Source organism: Perna viridis, chromosome 9 (genome assembly GCF_037379345.1).
Source record: "Perna viridis isolate PV_CMFRI_1.1 ecotype Kerala chromosome 9, ASM3737934v1, whole genome shotgun sequence".
NCBI lineage: Eukaryota > Metazoa > Mollusca > Bivalvia > Mytilida > Mytilidae > Perna > Perna viridis.
The window spans coordinates 35,980,773-36,005,886 of NC_142453.1; the positions used below are offsets into that span (position 1 = coordinate 35,980,773).

General features: G+C 33.3%; 16 non-coding genes across 16 annotated transcripts; 12 read left to right on the forward strand and 4 right to left on the reverse strand.

Annotated features, from left to right (window-relative positions):
- The first annotated feature begins 194 nt into the window (after nucleotides 1–194).
- Nucleotides 195–313, forward strand: LOC148608171 (5S ribosomal RNA). The gene has a single exon (XR_015915670.1). It is a non-coding gene; the product is annotated as a 5S ribosomal RNA (ribosomal RNA).
- Nucleotides 314–469: 156 nt separating this feature from the next.
- Trnar-ccu (transfer RNA arginine (anticodon CCU)) lies at nucleotides 470–542 on the reverse strand. Its single transcript has one exon. It is a non-coding gene; the product is annotated as a tRNA-Arg (tRNA).
- A 370-nt stretch (nucleotides 543–912) lies between these two features.
- Nucleotides 913–1,031, forward strand: LOC148608173 (5S ribosomal RNA). Its single transcript, XR_015915671.1, has one exon. It is a non-coding gene; the product is annotated as a 5S ribosomal RNA (ribosomal RNA).
- Nucleotides 1,032–1,199: 168 nt separating this feature from the next.
- On the forward strand, nucleotides 1,200–1,318 carry LOC148608174 (5S ribosomal RNA). The gene has a single exon (XR_015915739.1). It is a non-coding gene; the product is annotated as a 5S ribosomal RNA (ribosomal RNA).
- Nucleotides 1,319–1,484: 166 nt separating this feature from the next.
- On the forward strand, nucleotides 1,485–1,603 carry LOC148608175 (5S ribosomal RNA). Its single transcript, XR_015915740.1, has one exon. It is a non-coding gene; the product is annotated as a 5S ribosomal RNA (ribosomal RNA).
- Nucleotides 1,604–1,759: 156 nt separating this feature from the next.
- Nucleotides 1,760–1,832, reverse strand: Trnar-ccu (transfer RNA arginine (anticodon CCU)). The gene has a single exon. It is a non-coding gene; the product is annotated as a tRNA-Arg (tRNA).
- A 370-nt stretch (nucleotides 1,833–2,202) lies between these two features.
- On the forward strand, nucleotides 2,203–2,321 carry LOC148608177 (5S ribosomal RNA). Its single transcript, XR_015915672.1, has one exon. It is a non-coding gene; the product is annotated as a 5S ribosomal RNA (ribosomal RNA).
- Nucleotides 2,322–2,489: 168 nt separating this feature from the next.
- LOC148608178 (5S ribosomal RNA) lies at nucleotides 2,490–2,608 on the forward strand. The gene has a single exon (XR_015915674.1). It is a non-coding gene; the product is annotated as a 5S ribosomal RNA (ribosomal RNA).
- A 6,109-nt stretch (nucleotides 2,609–8,717) lies between these two features.
- On the reverse strand, nucleotides 8,718–8,790 carry Trnar-ccu (transfer RNA arginine (anticodon CCU)). The gene has a single exon. It is a non-coding gene; the product is annotated as a tRNA-Arg (tRNA).
- A 370-nt stretch (nucleotides 8,791–9,160) lies between these two features.
- On the forward strand, nucleotides 9,161–9,279 carry LOC148608180 (5S ribosomal RNA). The gene has a single exon (XR_015915675.1). It is a non-coding gene; the product is annotated as a 5S ribosomal RNA (ribosomal RNA).
- Nucleotides 9,280–9,446: 167 nt separating this feature from the next.
- Nucleotides 9,447–9,565, forward strand: LOC148608181 (5S ribosomal RNA). The gene has a single exon (XR_015915676.1). It is a non-coding gene; the product is annotated as a 5S ribosomal RNA (ribosomal RNA).
- A 156-nt stretch (nucleotides 9,566–9,721) lies between these two features.
- Trnar-ccu (transfer RNA arginine (anticodon CCU)) lies at nucleotides 9,722–9,794 on the reverse strand. Its single transcript has one exon. It is a non-coding gene; the product is annotated as a tRNA-Arg (tRNA).
- Nucleotides 9,795–10,164: 370 nt separating this feature from the next.
- On the forward strand, nucleotides 10,165–10,283 carry LOC148608183 (5S ribosomal RNA). Its single transcript, XR_015915677.1, has one exon. It is a non-coding gene; the product is annotated as a 5S ribosomal RNA (ribosomal RNA).
- Nucleotides 10,284–10,451: 168 nt separating this feature from the next.
- Nucleotides 10,452–10,570, forward strand: LOC148608184 (5S ribosomal RNA). The gene has a single exon (XR_015915690.1). It is a non-coding gene; the product is annotated as a 5S ribosomal RNA (ribosomal RNA).
- A 7,211-nt stretch (nucleotides 10,571–17,781) lies between these two features.
- On the forward strand, nucleotides 17,782–17,900 carry LOC148608185 (5S ribosomal RNA). The gene has a single exon (XR_015915697.1). It is a non-coding gene; the product is annotated as a 5S ribosomal RNA (ribosomal RNA).
- Nucleotides 17,901–18,068: 168 nt separating this feature from the next.
- On the forward strand, nucleotides 18,069–18,187 carry LOC148608186 (5S ribosomal RNA). The gene has a single exon (XR_015915691.1). It is a non-coding gene; the product is annotated as a 5S ribosomal RNA (ribosomal RNA).
- Nucleotides 18,188–25,114: the final 6,927 nt, after the last annotated feature.

The window sequence follows — 25,114 nt, forward strand, 5'->3', positions numbered from 1 at the left end:
ACGATTGCAAAAATTGTATCATGAAAATGCAGTTTAGACAGTCATGTACTGAGATGTTCCTTGCTAAAAAATGATTGAATCTATTGTTTTGTAGTTTTTATAAACATTCTGATCTAAATTTTTGCCAAATTGAGTAAAGAAAGCCAGCTTCCGGTGATTCGAAGCTTTATATGTGCTTATTTTAATAAACTAGTGTCTACGACCATATCACGTTGAAAGCACCGGTTCTCGTCTGATCACCGAAGTTAAGCAACGTCGAGCCCGGTTAGTACTTGGATGGGTGACCGCCTGGGAATACCGGGTGCCGTAGACAATACACTTTTTCTTGGTTTCTAATTTGCTTCTTTGTATGTTTGCTAGCTGGATCTTTTTTTTCTTTTTATTGAAAGATTTGCAAAATTAAAGTCGAAAAGGTGACGTTTTATCTTCTATGTGGATAAATTTGAAAGAACAGATGTTGTAAAAAGTATACCTCCGACGGGACTCGAACCCGCAATCCCCGGCTTAGGAGGCCGGTGCCTTATCCATTGGGCCACGGAGGCTTCCACAAAAGATGTCGTTAAATATGAATGTCATTTGTGTGCTGAATGACTGTTGTCAACAAATGCTGAAAGTTGAAAAATGTATAGTAAAGAAGTCTTTAAATCTATTTCTCCAAAACAGAAGATCACCCAAGTGGTATAATGTATCATTTCCTTTCATCAGAGGATAAAAGAGCACGATTGCAAAAATTGTATCATGAAAATGCAGTTTAGACAGTCATGTACTGAGATGTTCCTTGCTAAAAAATGATTGAATCTATTGTTTTGTAGTTTTTATAAACATTCTGATCTAAATTTTTGCCAAATTGAGTAAAGAAAGCCAGCTTCCGGTGATTCGAAGCTTTATATGTGCTTATTTTAATAAACTAGTGTCTACGACCATATCACGTTGAAAGCACCGGTTCTCGTCTGATCACCGAAGTTAAGCAACGTCGAGCCCGGTTAGTACTTGGATGGGTGACCGCCTGGGAATACCGGGTGCCGTAGACAATACACTTTTTCTTGGTTTCTAATTTGCTTCTTTGTATGTTTGCTAGCTGGATCTTTTTTTTCTTTTTTATTGAAAGATTTGTAAAATTAAAGTCGAAAAGGTCATGTTTTATCTTCTATGTGGATAAATTTGAAAGAACAGATATGTGCTTATTTTAATAAACTAGTGTCTACGACCATATCACGTTGAAAACACCGGTTCTCGTCTGATCACCGAAGTTAAGCAACGTCGAGCCCGGTTAGTACTTGGATGGGTGACCGCCTGGGAATACCGGGTGCCGTAGACAATACACTTTTTGTTGGTTTCTAATTTGCTTCTTTGTATGTTTGCTAGCTGGATCTTTTTTTCTTTTTATTGAAAGATTTGTAAAATTAAAGTCGAAAAGGTCATGTTTTATCTTCTATGTGGATAAATTTGAAAGAACAGATATGTGCTTATTTTAATAAACTAGTGTCTACGACCATATCACGTTGAAAACACCGGTTCTCGTCTGATCACCGAAGTTAAGCAACGTCGAGCCCGGTTAGTACTTGGATGGGTGACCGCCTGGGAATACCGGGTGCCGTAGACAATACACTTTTTCTTGGTTTCTAATTTGCTTCTTTGTATGTTTGCTAGCTGGATCTTTTTTTTCTTTTTATTGAAAGATTTGCAAAATTAAAGTCGAAAAGGTGACGTTTTATCTTCTATGTGGATAAATTTGAAAGAACAGATGTTGTAAAAAGTATACCTCCGACGGGACTCGAACCCGCAATCCCCGGCTTAGGAGGCCGGTGCCTTATCCATTGGGCCACGGAGGCTTCCACAAAAGATGTCGTTAAATATGAATGTCATTTGTGTGCTGAATGACTGTTGTCAACAAATGCTGAAAGTTGAAAAATGTATAGTAAAGAAGTCTTTAAATCTATTTCTCCAAAACAGAAGATCACCCAAGTAGTATAATGTATCATTTCCTTTCATCAGAGGATAAAAGAGCACGATTGCAAAAATTGTATCATGAAAATGCAGTTTAGACAGTCATGTACTGAGATGTTCCTTGCTAAAAAATGATTGAATCTATTGTTTTGTAGTTTTTATAAACATTCTGATCTAAATTTTTGCCAAATTGAGTAAAGAAAGCCAGCTTCCGGTGATTCGAAGCTTTATATGTGCTTATTTTAATAAACTAGTGTCTACGACCATATCACGTTGAAAGCACCGGTTCTCGTCTGATCACCGAAGTTAAGCAACGTCGAGCCCGGTTAGTACTTGGATGGGTGACCGCCTGGGAATACCGGGTGCCGTAGACAATACACTTTTTCTTGGTTTCTAATTTGCTTCTTTGTATGTTTGCTAGCTGGATCTTTTTTTTCTTTTTTATTGAAAGATTTGTAAAATTAAAGTCGAAAAGGTCATGTTTTATCTTCTATGTGGATAAATTTGAAAGAACAGATATGTGCTTATTTTAATAAACTAGTGTCTACGACCATATCACGTTGAAAGCACCGGTTCTCGTCTGATCACCGAAGTTAAGCAACGTCGAGCCCGGTTAGTACTTGGATGGGTGACCGCCTGGGAATACCGGGTGCCGTAGACAATACACTTTTTCTTGGTTTCTAATTTGCTTCTTTGTATGTTTGCTAGCTGGATCTTTTTTTTCTTTTTATTGAAAGATTTGCAAAATTAAAGTCGAAAAGGTGACGTTTTATCTTCTATGTGGATAAATTTGAAAGAACAGATGTTGTAAAAAGTATACCTCCGACGGGACTCGAACCCGCAATCCCCGGCTTAGGAGGCCGGTGCCTTTTTTTTTTTTTTCTCTTGATAAAATTTTATTCACATAAATACATTCATAAAAGAACCATTGGGCTAGTCTCCCAATAATTCACAATATCACAGTATTAGTTAGAATTGTAACAAATGTTAACAAACAATTATATGTGAATTAAAAGTCAATATGTACTTCATCATTACTTATTCTTAATACAGGATTTTTGTTTAAATAATACTTTTCAAATAAATACATGTACTTCTTCTGTTTATAATACAAGTATGCATAATTCACATGTTTTTGCAGAACATTTTTAAAATATGGCACTATGTCCATCAATTTGTCATCCTTCATAGAGATATTTCTCCTCTTTACAACACAAAATCTTCTAGCACATAAAACTGTATTTACAAAGTATAAGTTTATATTTTTATCCTTCTTGAATAGACCAAAGTAACACATATAATTGAAATCTAGTGTATTGACAAAGTTTGCAGAACTATTACACAATATGTTATGTAAAAAATCTTTTAAAAAGTCATTGAACTGAGTCAAACATCTACACACAATAATCAAATGCTCCAAGTCCTCATGTACATCTTCGCAAACTGGACACATAGAATCAGCAGTAATATGACATCTCATCAGTTTCTCCTTAGTAAAGAAAACTCTATGGAAAATTTTAAATGATGACTCAATCCAATCACTCTGTAAAAATGAAAAGTTCAAAACTTTTTGAACTTTTTGAACATCAAAATCTGAAAATAATTCACTCCAGTATTTTACAGAATTAGGCTCCCGTGTTAATGTCTTTAACAGTATATCATAAAATGATCTTGTTGTATTAGGCAAAGCACACTTTCTACCATTTACACTGTAAATAATATTTAAAACATGTAGTTTACAAGTGTTGGCATTTTCTTCAACTAAAACCATATAATCTTGTGGAATACAATTCATAATACATTTCACTACTTTAATAATTTTATCAACGGAAACGTCAGGGAACTTTTGAGATACAATATCTTGAATATATGTTTCCTTCATAAAACCTTTCTTGCATTCATATGCTAAGTCCTTAATCTTGATAATACCTGCATCAATAAATGTTCTCAGATATAACATACTACCACCATTTACAATCATTGGATTACAGAAAAGGGGAACATCAAAAACGTTATTCACATTTATTTCTATTTCCATACTATGACGTATCTTCCCCCATGAATACAACATGCTTTTATAAAAATCAGGCAAACATCCTAATTGTCTATGAGTGAAATCACAAAACAATATTTCAACACCAAGATTCATTTCTTGTACTTTAGAAAAGAAATAAAGACATGTAATTTTCCAAACAGCATTATAATCCACATCTAATAGCCTACTTAAAAACTTTAGTCTAAATGCATACATTTTATGAAAAATGTCTGGAAAATTTAAACCACCATCTAACACCTTATTAGTTATTACATCATATGCAACTAGAGATGGTTTATCATTCCATAAAAAATTAATACATATCTTCTTAATTTCTAAATAATGTTTTTCTGGTATATTTACAACCATAAGAGTATACCAAAGTTTGCTCATCAATAATGTATTTATTACAGTTAATCTACCATGTATTGATAAGTGTCTCATTTTCCAAAAATTCAGTAACTTCAAAATAGATTGTACTTTGCAATCCCAATTCAAACTATCACAAAGAGATTTATCCTTGCCAATCCATATGCCTAAAATCTGTAAAACCCCATCACACTCTCTAATACTCCAAGCATCTAATTCATTTTTTGAAATAGTTCCAGTCCCCAACCAATGCCAAAATTTCTGATTTATCTTTATTTAATTTTGCCCCAGATGCTTGTTCATACAAATGTAAAACTTTAAAGGCTTCATTTACTGAATTTTTGTCAGATAATATTAAAGTGGTGTCATCAGCATGTGAAAAAATCTTTTCTTCAACATTTGTATTAGGAATATTCAAACCTCTAATACTACTATTCTTTTTAATCATTGTACTCAATGGTTCAGCTACTAATACATATAATAAAGCTGATATAGGACATCCTTGTTTTACAGAGTTCTTTAATTGAAAATATTTGGATAAGAACCCATTACACTTGACAGTGCTGAAAATGTCTGTATAAAATATTTTAATCCAAGAAATAAATTTCTCCCCAAATCCAAATTTCTGCAAGACAGAAAATAAATATTCATGTCCAACCCTGTCAAATGCTTTTTCCTGGTCAAGTTTCAACAAATAACATTCTAAATTATCCATTTCAACCAAATCAATAATATCTCTAACACTTGCAGTAGTGTCAGAAATATCTTTACCTATAATACAACAACTTTGAGTAGGTGATATAATTTTTGGTAATACAAACTTAAACCTGTTAGCCATTACTCTTGCTAAGATTTTATAATCAACATTTAATAAAGTTATAGGTCTAAAATTTTTCAACATAGACTTGTCACCTCTATTCTTATATATCAAATTTATCATACCATATCTCATAGATCTAGATAAAACTTTATTTTCTTCAATACTATCATAAATATATTTCAATACAGGCGTCAGTTCATCTAGAAAATAAAGATAAAATTCAATAGTTAATCCATCAGAGCCAGGCGTTTTGCCCTTTTTCATTCCTTTTAATGATTGTACAATCTCATCAATACATATATCATCATCACATTTAGTAATATCAATATCATCAACTTTAACATCAACACAATCTAACATGTCATTAATTGCATCATTGTCAGTATTTACACATGAAAACAATTTTTCATAAAAGTCATGTACAACATTTAGTAATTCCACAGTACTATTAACAGCATTTCCATCACAATTTTTCAAAGTACATATTAAATTCTTATTCTGTTTATACCTTTCTAAACTTAAAAAATAAGCAGTATTTTTGTCACTTTCTAAGGCATGTTGACATTTAGATCTTAATATAGCACCATTACATCTATGTTTTTCTATAGTCTCAAGTTCACTCTTTAATTCTAAGTACTTTACATGGTCAATTTTTATACCACAAGCAGACTTCACAGACAGTTCTTGTAATTTATTTTGCAATTTGAAGTATTGTCTGTTAATCTCTTTTTGTTTTTCTTTACCATATATTTGACTTATTCTCTTGATACTAAATTTCAAATTGTCCCACCAAATGAGTGGATTTGAATTATAAAAATCTGTACCTATTTCATCTTCTAACAATTTTCTGATCCTAGCAACATACTCTTCATCAGCTAATAAGGAGTGATTAAAAATCCAGATCCCTGGTCCTCTTTCAACCTCAGAAAAATCTAACTTCATACTCACAATACAATGATCACTAAAACAGGTATCTCTATAAAATATATTTTTGATACAAGACTTAATATTACTAGAAACTAAAAAATAGTCAATTCTACTCTGTGTTAAAAAACCTTGAACAACTTGTTTTCGTGAAAACATTTTAACACCTATATTTCTATCTCTCCAGACATCAAACAAACATTTTTCATTCATTATACTAGTAAGATGCTTCACAGACCTATCTGCATAAAAAGCAGTTTTTCCACTTTTATCTAAAGGAGACAGAGTAGTATTAAAATCACCAGCCACTATAACATAGCCATCTCCTTCAATTTTACTTTTACAAACTTCAAAAAAAAGACATTTCTCACTTACACTATTAGGAGCATATACATTAAAAATATCAACCGTTCTATCATTAATTATACCTTGAATATGGATAAATCTACCAGGTAAACATTCACAAACTTTAAATACATTTTTAAGACTTTTACTAACAAGAATAGCAACACCTTGTCTATTACAATTACTATTACTTGCAAAAATATCACCACTCCATAAAATCTTATCCTTCTTTAAATCTTCAAATGTATCATTATTCCAAAAAGTTTCTTGTAAACATACAATATCATATTTCCTTTCACTACATAATGAAAAAATACAATCTCTTTTATTTCTATCACAAAGACCATTGCAGTTAAGGCTTATAAAATTATAAGTAGCCATCACAAAAAGTAATATAATAATATCAACAATAGGACTCTCCATTTTTATTTACCAAATTTTTTTTGTACATTTGATAATTTTGCTGCCTTTATATTAGGCGTAACCTTAAGCTTACTCCTTCTTTTGATACCTAAATACTTCTTTTTCTTTTCAACGACAGTAAAATCATCTCCACTTGCCCCTAGACATTCATTAGTCAAAGGAAAAGTGTCCATACTAATCTCATCTAGAGAATCATATGAATATCTGACTCCCTCCTGGCTGCTTTTATCTTGTTCCAGGGAGGAGACAATACCATCTACAACTAATCTATCCGATTTAACATCATCTTTTAAAATATTTTCAGCAGAAAATTCAACACTTGATTTAACAAATTCAATTGATTGAGTATTACAATTGTTCAAGACTACATTATCATGTTTTGTACTTGTATCTGCCTTTACTTTTTCGTCACATTCACAGTCATCAATCACATCATCTTCCATCTCAAAACATTCATCATCTATGTCATCCCCACTACCATCATCACCAAGTTCAACAGTGCTAAGGTTAGCAACACCTAGAGCACTTCCTCTCGAAACAACTTTACCAGCATCTTCAGAATAATGACTAGCATCGTCATTCACCTTTGCATTTCCATTTTGATCTACAGGTGTACTTTCATTTTGATCAGTCATATCATCAACATTCGTACAGCTATTTTCCTTTACATTGCAATTCTCATCAATATAATCAATATTCTCGTCACACTCCTTGCTATCTTTCACATCTCCCTTCTTTGCAATGTTATCTCTAGACATTGTCTCCTGTAAACTTTCCATCTGAGATAATGGTGAGTATGTATTGTCAATGTGCAATTCCTTTCTAACACCACAGTTACATTTGTCTTTCTTATGAAAACAAAACGAACACTTGTTTTTCAAACATTTCCTACTTATGTGGCCCTGTTCACCACATTCAAAACATATAAATTCAGGGCAGTCTTTGTGCATATGTTCTGGGCTAAAGCATCCAGAGCAGACCTTGACTTGTTGGTTATGTATAACCCTGTAATAAGCTGTTTCTTTTTCATTTACAGAAAATTTCATGGAGTATGGTATTGCTACCATATTAGGCGGAAGTTTAGCTTTGAAAATACGAGTGCCATCATATACATTAATTTTGGACTTCATTCTATGCTTCTTTATTGGAGAAACAACCTCTACACCAATTTTAGAAAATCTGTCAATAATCTCTTCATCTGAAACATACATACTAAGATTCAATATCGAAACATATTTGAACTTTGCCTCCAGTTCGTTCACATTACAGATTTTGCCATCAAGGTTTAATTCACCAAGAATTGGTTCCATCAATTGTCTCTCTCTAAACACCACTTCAAAGCCAACTCCATTTTTCATCACACATGCCACAACGCTACCTAATCCACATTTACTTTCAATTTCATCAATTAGTTTTTCAGCCTTAACTGCACCAAAACCATCAATTACACAGCTTACTAACACCGTTTTCTCTTTAGAAAATTTGTCTTTAGAATTGAACCAATTCCGTTGGGACCTTTCTGCCCCGTTGCTGTCAAAGTTCGCCATTGGGGTTTACTTAGATCAGCAAACAACAAATCAAACACACCTTTCCTCCCCCTTTTTCCTGCAACGAAAACGCAGGAAAAGGGGATACTAAACGAATATTAGTCTGTAATATATATCACATACAGTCATATAATACAAAATAAACTTCAACAACTGTTTATAAACACATATGTGGCGAATAACTCACCAAATTCAGAATAATTTCCGGACGACACTTTGTTTACATGTTGAACATGGTACATCCAAAAACCAACCTGTTTTCTCTTCTATGTGGATAAATTTGAAAGAACAGATGTTGTAAAAAGTATACCTCCGACGGGACTCGAACCCGCAATCCCCGGCTTAGGAGGCCGGTGCCTTATCCATTGGGCCACGGAGGCTTCCACAAAAGATGTCGTTAAATATGAATGTCATTTGTGTGCTGAATGACTGTTGTCAACAAATGCTGAAAGTTGAAAAATGTATAGTAAAGAAGTCTTTAAATCTATTTCTCCAAAACAGAAGATCACCCAAGTGGTATAATGTATCATTTCCTTTCATCAGAGGATAAAAGAGCACGATTGCAAAAATTGTATCATGAAAATGCAGTTTAGACAGTCATGTACTGAGATGTTCCTTGCTAAAAAATGATTGAATCTATTGTTTTGTAGTTTTTATAAACATTCTGATCTAAATTTTTGCCAAATTGAGTAAAGAAAGCCAGCTTCCGGTGATTCGAAGCTTTATATGTGCTTATTTTAATAAACTAGTGTCTACGACCATATCACGTTGAAAGCACCGGTTCTCGTCTGATCACCGAAGTTAAGCAACGTCGAGCCCGGTTAGTACTTGGATGGGTGACCGCCTGGGAATACCGGGTGCCGTAGACAATACACTTTTTCTTGGTTTCTAATTTGCTTCTTTGTATGTTTGCTAGCTGGATCTTTTTTTCTTTTTTATTGAAAGATTTGTAAAATTAAAGTCGAAAAGGTGACGTTTTATCTTCTATGTGGATAAATTTGAAAGAACAGATATGTGCTTATTTTAATAAACTAGTGTCTACGACCATATCACGTTGAAAGCACCGGTTCTCGTCTGATCACCGAAGTTAAGCAACGTCGAGCCCGGTTAGTACTTGGATGGGTGACCGCCTGGGAATACCGGGTGCCGTAGACAATACACTTTTTCTTGGTTTCTAATTTGCTTCTTTGTATGTTTGCTAGCTGGATCTTTTTTTTCTTTTTATTGAAAGATTTGCAAAATTAAAGTCGAAAAGGTGACGTTTTATCTTCTATGTGGATAAATTTGAAAGAACAGATGTTGTAAAAAGTATACCTCCGACGGGACTCGAACCCGCAATCCCCGGCTTAGGAGGCCGGTGCCTTATCCATTGGGCCACGGAGGCTTCCACAAAAGATGTCGTTAAATATGAATGTCATTTGTGTGCTGAATGACTGTTGTCAACAAATGCTGAAACTTGAAAAATGTATAGTAAAGAAGTCTTTAAATCTATTTCTCCAAAACAAAGGATCACCCAAGTGGTATAATGTATCATATCCTTTCATCAGAGGATAAAAGAGCACGATTGCAAAAATTGTATCATGAAAATGCAGTTTAGACAGTCATGTACTGAGATGTTCCTTGCTAAAAAATGATTGAATCTATTGTTTTGTAGTTTTTATAAACATTCTGATCTAAATTTTTGCCAAATTGAGTAAAGAAAGCCAGCTTCCGGTGATTCGAAGCTTTATATGTGCTTATTTTAATAAACTAGTGTCTACGACCATATCACGTTGAAAGCACCGGTTCTCGTCTGATCACCGAAGTTAAGCAACGTCGAGCCCGGTTAGTACTTGGATGGGTGACCGCCTGGGAATACCGGGTGCCGTAGACAATACACTTTTTCTTGGTTTCTAATTTGCTTCTTTGTATGTTTGCTAGCTGGATCTTTTTTTTCTTTTTTATTGAAAGATTTGTAAAATTAAAGTCGAAAAGGTCATGTTTTATCTTCTGTGTGGATAAATTTGAAAGAACAGATATGTGCTTATTTTAATAAACTAGTGTCTACGACCATATCACGTTGAAAGCACCGGTTCTCGTCTGATCACCGAAGTTAAGCAACGTCGAGCCCGGTTAGTACTTGGATGGGTGGCCGCCTGGGAATACCGGGTGCCGTAGACAATACACTTTTTGTTGGTTTCTAATTTGCTTCTTTGTATGTTTGCTAGCTGGATCTTTTTTTTCTTTTTATTGAAAGATTTGCAAAATTAAAGTCGAAAAGGTGACGTTTTATCTTCTATGTGGATAAATTTGAAAGAACAGATGTTGTAAAAAGTATACCTCCGACGGGACTCGAACCCGCAATCCCCGGCTTAGGAGGCCGGTGCCTTTTTTTTATCATTTATTAAAATTATAATACATACAATACAATAAAAACGGAATCGGACAATCCCCGAAATCCGCTATCACAGTGCTAAATATTAAATACTATAATGTGGAGCTTATCTTGTACATCTGTGAGGGATTCCATCATTGATGTAATTAATCCAATGTCTTTATTTACTTGTATAGTATTGAGTGTTGGGTGCAGAAGTTATCAGTGCCGTCTATTGGTTTCTTTGTATATAAAAAAATAATCCGGAACCAATAGAAGACCCTGTCCATATGCATGCACTATCCAGGGGAGATCACAACTGTGGTCTCATTAAAGTCATAATTACTTAAGTTATTCTTCTTTGTATACTGAACCATAGCAGCGGGCAATTTTGACTTGTACTGTCACCCTGATTCTAAGAAGTTTTGGGGTGTTATCATTAGTCACCTTTTTTAATATGTATATATGACTAAAACCCTTTAGAATTCTTTCAGGTGTTATTATTAGTCACCCTCATAAAGTTACATATGGTACCGTTACATTTTACTCGTAAATTTAATGTGTATACACGGCTAACTTAAATACTCTTTAATATATTTAAGGGTGTTATCATTAGTCACCCTGGTGCAAATGTAAATAATAGATGGAAAACCTCATTTGTACTGTGTTTAAAATATCACAACACACCATTGAAAATATTTCATATGTTCTAAATAACATCGAAATTAATAGTTTTGAAGCCCACTCTTAATATGTATTAACCACAAAGGAGGTACACAACACTGCAAGCCAAACCAACAAAAGTCATTTTCACATGTTATAGCCCGAAATAAACTACAGATAGAATTTTCGATGTTTTCACAGCCTTATGTAATCATTCGTGACCACATTTGCATAAGTATCATTGCATTCATTCAATTGGTTAGAGGGAAAATAGATATAACCTACAGTCCCAGAGTAACTATTAACGTCATTTCTATGTGTTCATACTATTCATGTACGTGTATGTGTAAATTGTAAAGTTATCCATTTTGTTTACTGTACACTGTGTAGATAAAAGACAACGACTACCAATCAACTAAATGCAACAAAGTATATCACCATCGGCCCGCACCAGACTTAGTCGAACCTAACGATAGGTGGCAAGCGCCTCTCTACCGACCAGTAAATAAGCAAATTCCGTGCAGGGCAATGACTAATGTACCAACTAAAATTTAAATAATTAGAACCCAAAAACTGCCAGACTGAAGTCTACCTCCCCAGTAGCTACAGAAATAAAACTACCTTATCATTCTGTATTTTCAATAGTGTGTTGTTTCGTAAAAAATATTTTTCAAAAAACCACATTTGATTTTTCATCTTATAAAATGAATATGCGTACTCTACATACTTCTGCATTGTGTACTTAAATAAACGTAAAGTATCCAAGTTTTTACCTTTAAAAACGAGAATATTCCTAACTTTAAAAATGCACAATCTAGCAATACTTAATAAAAAGTTCAAAAAATGAACATTTACTATGTTGGAAGACCTCAAATAGCCAAAATATATCAGTTCGTCATAGTTGATCATGTTTACAATATCAGGTGGGACATTAATAAATATGTTATGTAATAAATCTTTCAGGTAATCATGTACTGATTTTAATTTCGTACAAAAAATAAACAGGTGTGCTAAATCCTCAGTACAATACCCGCACGCTTTACATGTATTGGTATCTACCTGACTAAATTTAGACAGTTTATCAAGTGTGAAAATTGCTCTATTAACCAGCCTATAATTCAAACAATGAAGATCTGGACAAAGTCCCACCTGATTGGCTACTGAGTACACTTGTCTAAAATTGATCGATGGAAATTTCTCCGCCCACTTTAACTCAGAGGTCGGTTTTTCAAAGAAAGTAGACATGAAGAGTTTGTATATTTGTTTTGTTACAGCCGTCAATAATGGAATTTCTGCATTATTTTCAAAGCAAAGCATTATTTGTGGGACGCAATTAGCATTGACCGGATTGTTATGTCGGAGCAATATTTTCCATTCGTCAGGAATACAACGCAATATCTTGTTAAAAGCGGATTCGATTGTGTATGGTTTTTCGTCCGGAAATCTACGATGAATAATTTCTACTATCGCATCAGAAGTGAAAAATCCAGGAATGAATTCATAACACACATCCTTAATTTGAATCAAACCGGCTTGTGCAAAGTCGTCAAAAAGAAGCATCTTACCGTTGTGTGTTATTTTCGGGTTACAAAATATCGGATTACTGTAGGCATGTTGAACTTCAATTTGAAATTTCAACTTGGATTTTATTCTGTAAAAAGCTGCAAACATCTCCTGATAATAAAGAGGCAACCTTTTCAGCTGAGCAGAATTCAAAAATGTGTACACAATATTCTGCTTAAGATTCATGTGATCAATTTTGAAAATAAAATAATCTAGTGTTACTTTCCAAATGGATGTACAATCAGGATCTAAATATTTCCGGAGAAATTTTATCCGGAATGCTTGCATCTTTATAAAAATATCAGGAATATTTAACCCACCGGAAAGTTTTTCACCAACTATAGTTTGATATTTCACTAAATGCGCTTTGTTTTGCCACAGAAACTTCATGACGGCTACTCGAAGTTCATTTTTTACATATTCCGGTAGCGGACAAACTGTGAGAGTATAGTAAAACCGTGATATAATTAACGATGTCAAAACCGTGGCTCGACCGGGTAATGTTAAATCTCGTTTTAGCCAGAAAAATAAAATAGTTTTTATTTTCTTAAGCTTGTCTCTCCAGTTGAGGTCGTCACACGCATTTCGGTTTTTACCAACGTAAATGCCTAGCACTTTTGTAACATCTTCACATCTTTGTATTTCTAATTTATTTAGCTCGTTATCAGATAATGTTCCGGACCCGAGACACATAATTTCTGATTTTTGCTTGTTGATTTTCGCACCGGACGCATCACTATAAAGTTTCAAAACATTGAAAACTTCATCTATCGAGTTTTTGTCACTTGTGAAAATATTCGTGTCATCTGCGTGTTGAAATATTCGCGCTTCTCTTTCAGATTTCGGAATTGTTACTCCTCGTATAGTTTGATTTTTTGCTATGGCTTGTCCTAGTGGTTCTGCGGCGATAACGTACAATAACGCGGAAAGCGGACATCCTTGTTTTATAGAATTTTTAAGCTTAACATACTTGGTCAAGAAGCCATTGCATTTGACACTACTGTTAACATTTTTGTAAAATATTTTAATCCACTCTATAAATTTTGGACCAAAGCCAAATTTCTGTAAAACAAGAAAAAGGTAATCATGATCAACTTTATCAAAGGCTTTCTCTTGGTCTACTTTGATCAGATATGCTTCTAAATTATCGTTTTCAATTATTTCTATCAGATCTCGAATACTCGAAGTCGTATCAGCAATATCACGACCTAAAATACAACACGTTTGGCTATTCGATATTAATTTAGGCAGAACGAATTTTAGTCGGTTCGACATGATGCGAGCCATTATTTTGTAATCAACGCATAATAAAGAAATCGGTCTGAAATTCTTTAATGAATTTTTATCACCTCTGTTTTTATAGATTAAGGTTATAACCCCATGTCTCATTGATCTAGTCATAATCTGCTCTTCTTGAATAATACTAAATATTTTCATAAAAATATTTTCAAACAAATGATAAAACCTGCAAAAAAATTCCGCAGTTAAACCATCCGGACCCGGCGATTTATTTTTTGTCATACTAAATAGTGCCGTTTTAATTTCGTCGCAAGTAAAATCAGCTTCTAAATTTTCCATATCATTTTCCGGAACTTTTTTGGTAATAAAATCTAAAATCTCATGTGCGCTATTCTTGTTAATGTGCGTACAGGAATACAACTCCTCATAAAAGGACCTCACTTCTTCTAAAATTTGTTCAGTTGTATTTACAATGATACCTTCTTTTGTTTTCAACTCTTTGATAGCATTACTTTTTTGCTTATATTTTTCAAGCTCTAAAAAATACTTAGAATTTTTATCACCTTCAATAGCCCAGTGAGCTTTAGAGCGTAATATAGCTCCTTTGCAGATTATGTCCTCGTAACTTTTAAGTTTTAATTTAATTTCTTCAAATTTATTTATATCAACCTCTTCATCATTTGCCACAGCAAGAGAGAACTTTTCGCATTCTCTTTGAATTTTAAAATATTCCGATCTTTCGGCACGCTTTTTATCTTTTGAAACTACTTTAGATAGTTGTTTAATCTTAAATTTTAAATTATCATACCAAATCAGTGGCTCGTCATCATATAGTCTACACTGTTTTTCAGTTTCTATTAATTTCTCAATTTTTAAAACAAACTCTTCATCATTTAACAGTGTGTTATTAAACACCCATAATCCTGGACCTCTCTCAACTTCACAAAATTCTATATTTAAAACTACCAAAGAATGATCACTGAAAGTGCTGTGCTTATGATAAATATTTTTGACAAAAACAGAAAAAGATTTTGGAATAAAGATGAAGTCAATCCTACTCTGAATGAGAATATTTTGAACCACTCGGCGCCAAGAGTACACTCGAGCATTTGGATTCCTTGAGCGCCATACATCATAAAGGTTGAAATTGTCACAAAATTTACTAATAGATTTATAAGCTTTGTCTTCAGTGTGTTGTGATCTGCCACACCTATCAAGTGTTGACATAGATGTATTCAAATCCCCCAACAGAATGACATTTTCGGGGTCAGATAACTTATCTAATATGCTGTCAAAAAACTTGCTCCTCTCAAGGACTAAATTAGGAGCATAACAATTAACAATATCAAAAACTTTGTCATCCTGGTGAAGCTGTATTTGAATACACCTACCATCGAAACCCTGTATATATTTTACTTCATTTTCTATTTTTTTGCTTATTAAAAAGGCCACACCTTGTCTGTGAATATCACTACATGAATGAAATATTTGACCACTCCAGAACTTAGACAAATTCTCAATTAAATCTTCTGACCAAAAAGTTTCTTGTAACCCTACAACATCATAATAATTTTCAGAACAGTAAGTACATAACTGCTGAAATTTTGACAAGTCTCGAAGACCATTTACATTGAAAGAAACAATACTTATCATCTGAAAGATAATAATAAATTGAAAAAGATTTAATTGGATGAATTTGATTCTGTTAATTTGTTTCTGGGATCCATTCTTATCTTTTTCAATTCATCTTTCGAAAACTTTGGACCATTCACCAATCTTTTGCGGCGAATTTTCACCATATTCACAGCCAACTCCTCATCAGTCATCTCAGTGTCACTATTTATACCAGAGGGGGCAGAATTAGTGTGATGAGGAGGCGATTGTGAAGTAGAGGGGGGAGGGCTAGTTGATTTTTCATTACTTTTTTTAACAGGTAAATCAACAAAAGAGTTATTGTCTAATTGTTCCGTCTGATTTCCACCAGAGGCCATCAGGTTTAGTTCCTCGTCAGATTGTCCATTATCATCACCATTTTCTCCAGATTTATGTGTATCATCATGATTGTTATCATTTATGCTCTCATCATGTTCATTTGTAACAGGATCATCATCTTTTTCTCTACCATTAGCAACATCAACATCATCATCTTTGATATCATCATACTCATCATCACTGCCTATCTCATCTTTTTCGACATTCTCATCAGTGTCGATCTCCTCATTATCATCATTGTTTTGGGACTCATGTGTGTCATCGGGCCAACTGGGGCACTTACATCTCGTCACATGTAGATTACACTTACTACATGGAGGAGTGTTACAAAATCGGGCTAAGTGCCCAAGCCTTAAACACTTGAAACATCTGTTTTCTGGACATTTCGAAAACACATGATCGGTTTCAAAGCATTTGGTACAAACTTTCCTCTGATTATCGTGTGTCACACGAATATACTCAAACGAGTTAACACCTGTTGGTAATTTCATCGTGTAAGGGAGGCTTTTAATTTCATTGTTAAATTTCACCACAACATACCTCGTGCCATTTTCCACTTGAGTGCCTGGGTGAACGTTTCGTTTCATCGATGACTTCACTTCAAGGCCAAGATTAACTAATTTATCTGTTATTTCCGAGTCTGCAACGTAGTGCGAAACATTGAAGAAACTAACAACTTTTTGCTCGGAAAAAATCTGTTTGGGTTTAAAAGATTTACTTTCAACCTTAAAACCAGTATCAACCAAAAGTTCCACAGCATCAGTTTGTTTGAGTGTTATTTCAAAGAAATTACCGCTTTTTGGTACACACGCTTCCACCATTCCCTCCCCAACTTCCTTTTCAATACTTGCAATGACATCAGCTGCCTTTATACGTTTATTATCACCAACATCAACTGACACTGTGTGTTCCTTCAGTTTTCGGGTTTTGGAACGGGGCTCCCCCCTTTCACCCGACATGGTGAGGGGAGGGCTAAACTGTCACAAAATGTCAAAATATGGACAAATAAAGATTCTATACTTCACCAATAATGACACTAAATCAATACATGGACCAACCATCAACTGATGGCTGGTTTTAAACAGCAAAAACTTCGGATTTTCTCTCAGCTAAATCAGGTACGTCCGCTCACCTTGAAAGCTTAACCGGAAGTCCCGGAGGCCGGTGCCTTATCCATTGGGCCACGGAGGCTTCCACAAAAGATGTCGTTAAATATGAATGTCATTTGTGTGCTGAATGACTGTTGTCAACAAATGCTGAAACTTGAAAAATGTATAGTAAAGAAGTCTTTAAATCTATTTCTCCAAAACAGAAGATCACCCAAGTGGTATAATGTATCATTTCCTTTCATCAGAGGATAAAAGAGCACGATTGCAAAAATTGTATCATGAAAATGCAGTTTAGACAGTCATGTACTGAGATGTTCCTTGCTAAAAAATGATTGAATCTATTGTTTTGTAGTTTTTATAAACATTCTGATCTAAATTTTTGCCAAATTGAGTAAAGAAAGCCAGCTTCCGGTGATTCGAAGCTTTATATGTGCTTATTTTAATAAACTAGTGTCTACGACCATATCACGTTGAAAGCACCGGTTCTCGTCTGATCACCGAAATTAAGCAACGTCGAGCCCGGTTAGTACTTGGATGGGTGACCGCCTGGGAATACCGGGTGCCGTAGACAATACACTTTTTATTGGTTTCTAATTTGCTTCTTTGTATGTTTGCTAGCTGGATCTTTTTTTTCTTTTTTATTGAAAGATTTGTAAAATTAAAGTCGAAAAGGTCATGTTTTATCTTCTGTGTGGATAAATTTGAAAGAACAGATATGTGCTTATTTTAATAAACTAGTGTCTACGACCATATCACGTTGAAAGCACCGGTTCTCGTCTGATCACCGAAGTTAAGCAACGTCGAGCCCGGTTAGTACTTGGATGGGTGGCCGCCTGGGAATACCGGGTGCCGTAGACAATACACTTTTTGTTGGTTTCTAATTTGCTTCTTTGTATGTTTGCTAGCTGGATCTTTTTTTTCTTTTTTATTGAAAGATTTGCAAAATTAAAGTCGAAAAGGTGATGTTTTATCTTCTATGTGGATAAATTTGAAAGAGCAGATGCTGTAAAAAGTATACCTCCGACGGGACTCGAACCCGCAATCCCCGGCTTAGGAGGCCGGTGCCTTTTTTTTTTTTTTTTATCTTTATTGAATAAAACTATACGAAATAACAATACAAATCAGAATATCTATAAAATCATCATGTTACAGAACTTAAGAATATACAATTTATCACAGTTTGAATAACAACACATCTTCTTCTAACATCACAATGGGATTGTCTCTCAAGAACTTTTTATGAAAGACTGAAAGTCTGTTTGAAGATTTACAATACATATAAAAATAACCAATGTAATGTCTCAGTGTGTATTTGAAATATGCAATTAGGTTAATACTTCGTGTACCATTTTTGAACATTTGTCTTTGTTTCATTATACACAGTCTTCCAATAGACAGCAAAAAATTAACAAAGTGAACATTTACACCCTTTACACTGGATGATACACCCAACAAAAATAACGTCATATAAGTATGTTCCTGTATTAAGTTCACCTCTGATTGTACAAATAGTGTCTCTAAAATATCAAATACGAAATCATGAAAGTTAACAAGTATGTCACATGTTAGAAAAATATGAAATAAAGTTTCCTCTTCACAGTCACAGTTTTGACACACATTGCTGTCTATTATTCCTATTTTACATAGTTTAACATTAGTAAAAATCTTATTGTGACATAACTTGAAATCTAGATCAATACATTCAGATGGTTTCCAGAAACTATGTATCTGTTTCCAAACAAAACAGAAATCACTTTCATGAATATCACATTGTTCACACCAAAATTCATAACATTTAGGTTTAATAAAACACTTTTGTAACAGTAACGTATAAAATCTTTTTGTTTTACACAACGACATGTCACATACTTTATTGTCAAACTGAACATAGAATTGAGACAATTCATCATTTTTCACATTACATTTTGTCAAAACAACTTCTTTCCACTCGACAGGAATGTGATTCAATAATAACATATACAATTTTCTGACAATGTTAAAAGTAACATCTATTTCTTTTTCTCTCATCATATCAAAAATTGCATGAACTGGCAAAAATCCAGGTATAGCTTCATATGAAATATCTTTAATTTGAACAATACCAGCTTTTATGAAATATTCCCATTCTTTACCAGACACAAACTTAGAACTATTATAAAACAGTGGTTGATTATAAACATCAGAGTCTCCTATATTAAAAGTTATATCTTTTCTAATACACTGCCATGCTTCCAACATTTCTCTGTACACATGCGGTAAACATAATAAATCCTTTTTGTTTAAAAACAAAAATAGAACTGACCTCGAAAGATTCATACAATGCACTCTTCTCAAAAAATAGCTAAAGGTACTTTTCCAAATACAATTGCATTCAGGATTTAAAAATCTCCCTAAAAATTTTAATCTAAATGATAACATTTTTAAATATATATCTTGAAAATTCAAGCCACCATCTTGTTTCATACCAGTAATAGTAGCATATTGTACTAAATGAGATTTAGAATTCCACAAAAAATCAATACATATTTGTTTCAAATCTGTCAACACATTTTCAGGTATTGGAGAAACAGCTAATAAATACCAAATTCTAGATACCAATAAAGAAGAAATTACAACATTTCTTCCAGATAAAGTCAAACGTCTTTGTTTCCACATATTAACAATACATCTTATTTTTCTTATCTTATCCTTCCAATTCATATCATTACATACATCAATATCTACACCAACATAAACACCAAGAACTTGAATACATTTTTCACAAACTCTTAATCCAAGTACAGTCTTATCATCATCAGTCAAATTTCCTTTTCCAATACATAAAATTTCAGACTTACTTCTGTTAATCTTAGAACCTGATGCCCTACTATATAAATCAAATACATCAAAGGTATATTTAATAGATTTTTTATCACTCAAACATAATGTAGTATCATCTGCATGTTGAAACAAAACTGCAGTTTCATTACTATAAGGTATACGTATACCATTAATATTACAATCTTTCTTTATTGTCATTGACAGTGGTTCTGCCGATAAAACATACAATAAAGCACTAATAGGGCATCCTTGCCTAATACCATTTCTAACTTTAAAATATTTTGTTAAAAAACCATTACACTTGACAGTGCTTTGAATATCAGTATAAAAAAATCCTAATCCAATTAATAAATTTACATCCAAAACCAAAACCTTCTAATACTCTAATGAGATAATCATGACTCACTCTGTCAAAAGCTTTCTCTTGATCAAATTTTAAAATATACCCTTCTACATCATCATCATCAACCATATTTATTACATCACGTACACTTGCTATTGTATCTGCAATATCTCTACCAGGTATACAACATGACTGGCTGTTTGAAATTATTTGACAAAGTACTGATTTAAATCTATTTGACATGACACGTGCTAATATCTTATTATATTAATATTATTATATTAATATCTTATTATTATTATGCGATAATATATGTCACATTCAATCATATAATACACATTAAACTTCAGGAAATGTTTACAGTTACAAATATGGCGAAGAACTCACCAAAATCAGAATAATTTCCGGACAACACTTTGTTTACATGTTAAACATGGTACATCCAAAAACCAGCTCCAGGAGGCCGGTGCCTTATCCATTGGGCCACGGAGGCTTCCACAAAAGATGTCGTTAAATATGAATGTCATTTGTGTGCTGAATGATTGTTGTCAACAAATGCTGAAACTTGAAAAATGTATAGTAAAGAAGTCTTTAAATCTATTTCTCCAAAACAGAAGATCACCCAAGTGGTATAATGTATCATTTCCTTTCATCAGAGGATAAAAGAGCAGTTTAGACAGTCATGTACTGAGATGTTCCTTGCTAAAAAATGATTGAATCTATTGTTGTGTAGTTTTTATAAACATTCTGATCTAAATTTTTGCCAAATTGAGTAAAGAAAGCCAGCTTCCGGTGATTCGAAGCTTTATATGTGCTTATTTTAATAAGCTAGTGTCTACGACCATATCACGTTGATGGACTGGTTTTTGGATGTACCATATGTGAAATGTAAACATTGTGTCGTCCGGAGATTTTTCATTGTTTGGTGAGTTCATCGCCTTATCTGTGTTCATAAACATTTTCTGAAGATTGCTAATTAATTATTGATTGAATGTGACCACAGTTTGCTTAGAAATAATTGTTTGTTTGCCCCTTTTCCTGCAATTTCGGTGCAGGAAAAAGGGGGAGGAAGGGTGTGTTTGATTACTATTTGGAGATCTTACTAAAAACCAATGGCTAACTTTGACGGAAGTGGACCAGACAGGTCCAATGGAAAGTCGGCTAATTATGATAGCAAATTTTCTAAGGAGAAAACTGTGTTAATTGCTTGTGCTCTGGAGGGTTTTGGAAAACTAGAGCCTGATTTGTTGATAGATGACATTGAATCGAAATGTGGTATAGGAAGTGTAATTGCATGTGTGCCAAAAACTGGTTACGGCTATGAAATTGTGTTTCGAGAAAGGCAGATGATGGAACCAGTACTCGGTGATCTGACTGTGGATGGAAAAAGATGCAAAGTGAGTGAATTGCAATCTAGCTTTAGATTAGTTTCGATACTTAATTTGAGTATGTATGTGACTGATGAGGAAATTGTGGATAGATTTAATAAAATTGGTGTTGAAATTGTTTCTGTTATTAAGAAACATAAGATGAAATCAAAGAACAATATTTATGATGGAACAAGAATTTTCAAAGCCAAACTTCCCCCGAATATGAAGTCAATCCCATATTCAATGAAGTTTTCAGTCAATGAGAAAGAGACTGCATATTACCGCGTGATTCATAATCACCAGGTAAAAGTCTGTAATGGTTGCTTTAGTCCTGACCACATGTATAAGGACTGTCCTGAATTCAAATGTTTTGAATGTGGAGAGCAAGGTCATGTCAGGAAGAAATGCTTTAAGAATAAGTGCTCTAAGTGTTTGCATAGGAAGGTTAGCTGTAAGTGTAGTACTCTAAAGAAAACACACGTAGACAATTCTTTTGCTGAATTCCAAGGAACATTTACACGAGATGACGATGTATGGCCATGTAGCAGAATAATGGATGATGACCATACCAATGGTGAGAGTAATATAACTGTTAATGCTCATCTTGATGATGTAAATGATGTCAGTGATAGCGGAAAGAATGATGTTGCGAATCATTACACTGTTGAGCGTGGTTGTCAGTCTTCGGCTTGTAGTGATAATGGCGTTGCTAGTCATATCACTGAAGATGATGAGAATATTGATTTAGATGTTATTTCAAGTGTCGTTGCTAGCCATTGCAGTGATGAGGGTGATGGTAATGGTGATGTGAATGGTGCCGTTTTGGTCAATGATGATGAAGCTGAGATGGTAGATGGTGATGATGAAGTGTCTGGGGAAGTTGGACAAGATGATAGTATGGTTTATGGTGACCAAGAAAGAAACAAGACAGATAAAGAAGAAAGTAATGTTGATATTGAACTTAATGTTAACAATGTTGATTATGTTAAATCTAAAAGTAAATGTGTTATGCCAAAAGAAAATGTTTCAGAAAATGATTGTAAAATAGGTTCTATTTTGAATATAGAAGCTTCTGTCTCCCCTCTAGAACAAATTAACAGTCAGGGGGAAGTCAGTCAGAGTTCATGTGACACTTTAGACGACTTTGAAATGGATACTTTCCTGATGACTGATAGTAGTCAAGGGGCAAGTGAAAATGATTTTACTCTTGTAGCTAAGAAAAAAAATGCCTTGGGTGTCAAGAGGCGTAGTAAGATTAATATAAAGCCTAATCTGAAAGCAGCAAGGTTATCGAATATACATAAAAAATTGAAATAAGGAACAATGGAGTGTTATATGTTTGCTATTTTACATTTTTGTTTTGCGATGGCTTCTTTTAATTTTATAAGCCTTAATTGTAATGGTCTTTGTGACAAAAATAAAAGAGAGTGTATTTTTGCACTGTGTAATGAAAGGAAATATGATGTTGTATGTTTACAAGAAACATTCTGGAATGATGATTTATATAAAATTATACAGAATGACAATAGTGTATGGGGTGGTGATATTTTTGCTAGTAATAGTAATTGTAATAGAAAAGGTGTGGCTATTCTTTTAAGTAAAAGATTGAGAAATGTTTTTAAAGTTTGTGATAGTATATGTGGAAGATTATTGCATATTCAAGGTAAAGTTGAAGGTAAAAATGTTGATATAATCAACGTGTATGCTCCTAATAGTATCAGTGATAAATGTATTTTTTTTAATGATTGTAAAGACAAAATATATGGAGATGAATATATTATAGTTGTAGGAGATTTCAATACTGCGTTCTGTCCTTTAGATAGAAGTGGAAAAACTACGTTTTATGCAGATAAATCTGTAAAATGTTTAACTAATTTGATGAATGATAAATGTTTATTTGATGTATGGAGAAATAGAAATATGAATGTCAAAATGTTTTCTAGAAAACAGGTAGTTCAAGGTTTTTTAACACAAAGTAGGATTGATTATATTTTGGTATCTAGTAATTTAAAATCATGTATAAGAAATATTTTTTATAGCGACACATGCTTTAGTGATCATAGCATTATAAATATGAAACTTGATTTCTCTGAAGTTGAAAAAGGACCTGGTGTTTGGCTTTTTAATGAAACCTTATTAAATGATGATGTTTATGTTGAAAAGATTAGACAAATTTTATTTGATGAAATTGGTTCTGATTTTTATTTGTCAAATCCACTTATTTGGTGGGATAATTTGAAATATAGAGTAAAGAAAGTCAGCCAAATATATGGCAAAGAGAAACAAAAAGAATTAAATAGAGAGTATTTTAGGTTACAAAATAAGCTGCAAGAAATGTCTGTGAAGTCAGCTTGTGGTATATCAATTGATCATGTCAAATATTTAGAATTGAAAGATGAATTAGAAAGTTTAGAAAAACACAAATGTAATGGTGCTATTATTAGATCAAAATGTCAGTATTCAATTGAAAGTGATAAGAATACAGCTTATTTCTTAAGTTTAGAGAAACATAGACAAAACAGAAATATGATATGTAGTTTAAAAAATTGTGATGGTGTTGTTGTCAATGATTCTGCTGAAATGTTAGATGTTGTACACAATTTTTATGAGAAACTCTTTTCTTGTGTTCAAACTGATCATGAGGCAATAGAGGAAATGTTAGACTGTGTTAACGTTAGTGGTGAAAATTGTGATATTGAAAACTGTGATGGTGAAATTACTAGTGATGAAATTGAAACCTCTATAAAAGGCATGAAAAAGGGTAAAACACCTGGCCCTGATGGGCTTACTGTAGAATTTTATTTATACTTTTTTAGTGAGTTGAAACCGGTATTGAAATATATTTATGACTGTATTGGAGAAAATAAAATTTTGTCAAGATCTATGAGATATGGAATGATTAACCTGATTTATAAGAATAGAGGTGACAAGTCTGACCTGAAAAACTTCAGACCTATAACTTTGTTAAATGTTGATTATAAAATTTTAGCCAGAGTAATGGCCAACAGATTTAAATTTGTATTACCAAAGATTATATCACCAAATCAGAGTTGTTGTATTATTGGTAAAGATATTTCTGATACTACTGTAAGTATCAGAGATATTATAGAATTAGTAGAAATGGATGATTTGGAATGTTATTTGCTGAAACTTGATCAGGAAAAGGCATTTGACAGAGTTGGACATGACTACTTATTTTCTGTATTGCAGAAATTTGGATTTGGGGAGAAATTCATTTCATGGATAAAGATA